Here is a 1,366-nt window from a genome sequence, read left to right on the forward strand (position 1 = left end):
GTTGGTGGTCTCCCCTTTTTATTGGTATGTAATTATAATTTCTCTAAATTGCCCATCAAATTATAAAGTTCCATAAGCAGGTGCTTTGGGCCTGGCACTTAATTTACAAACACAATTTTAGTCCCCACAGGTACTTTATTTGGAATAATCAAGATATTCGATACAAAAATAATACTATTAAATTGTATTTGATTTATTTTCCATTTCCTCTTCTTTCTACTCAATTTTTTTTTTAAATTTATAAATTACCCCTGGCTTAGTGTTTGGTTTTTTGAATATTTTACACGTTCTTTGTATATTGTTTATATATCTATTATTGCTGTTATAATCTCATTTGAGTTGTAATTATGTGTGTTTATCTTTATGTATGTTCATAAAAAAAAAAGACAGTCAGCGGAAGCCAGAGGTTTATTAAATTTTAAATATGGATATTTTTCTTACAAAAACGCATTGATTCGCTTCAGGAGGCCTCTATTCACCCTAATCAAGATATTCGATACAAAAATAATACTATTTTTTTTTTCCAGATTGGTTTAATAATAATATTCTTTTGGTTTCTCAAATTGTAAATTCATATGGTCTCTTGCTTTCTTATTCTGAATTCTTAACTAAATATTGTATACCTGTCACCCCACGTGACTTTGGATGCCATCCCCAGTGGAGTTATTGCACTTTTAAAAAACTCAGCTGATTCTTTAACCTCTTGTATTTCTTGGACACATCCTTGTGAAACAGCAATAGGGAAGATTTGTTTTTTGTCCAGTCCCTCTCTCAGGAATAGAAAAATAAGGCAGCTCTTTCAGAAAGATATAATTACTGTCCCGTCTGTAATATCTTATTGGAGTAATTCTTTTGAGGATATTCCTTGGAAGAAAGTGTGGTCCTTACCTAATAAATATCTAATCACTAATAAGGTTAAAGAGATATCTTTTAAGGTGCTACACCGGTTTTTCCCTGTCGATCTTTATCTTAAAAAATGTTTCCTGAGGTGGAGCCCCTCTGTTCCTTTTGCTGAGTGGAAGATTAATCTGTTCATCATCTTTTTTGGGATCGTGTCCATGTTGCTACCTTTTGGAAGAAATTCTGTATATTTGTATGTGTTTCTATCTTAGACAATTTTTCTTTGGTGTTTAAGGATGTCTTATTTGGTTTTTATAGCTCTCACAAGAATTTAAAATACAAGTATTTTCTAATAAATCTGTTTATTTTCTATTTAAGTTTTTTATACATAAATGCAAATTTTTGTCCGTTAAACCTCTATTTTTTGTAAAGACTTGAAATGTTATTTGGATACCATATCCTCTTCCTGCAATGTCAAAGCCTTAAAATCCTATACGTTGTTCACAAAGTATAATATATATATATA

The sequence above is a fragment of the Sinocyclocheilus rhinocerous genome, unplaced genomic scaffold (assembly GCF_001515625.1).
Source record: "Sinocyclocheilus rhinocerous isolate Xijiao unplaced genomic scaffold, SAMN03320098_v1.1 scaffold1222, whole genome shotgun sequence".
Taxonomy (NCBI): Eukaryota; Metazoa; Chordata; class Actinopteri; order Cypriniformes; family Cyprinidae; genus Sinocyclocheilus; species Sinocyclocheilus rhinocerous.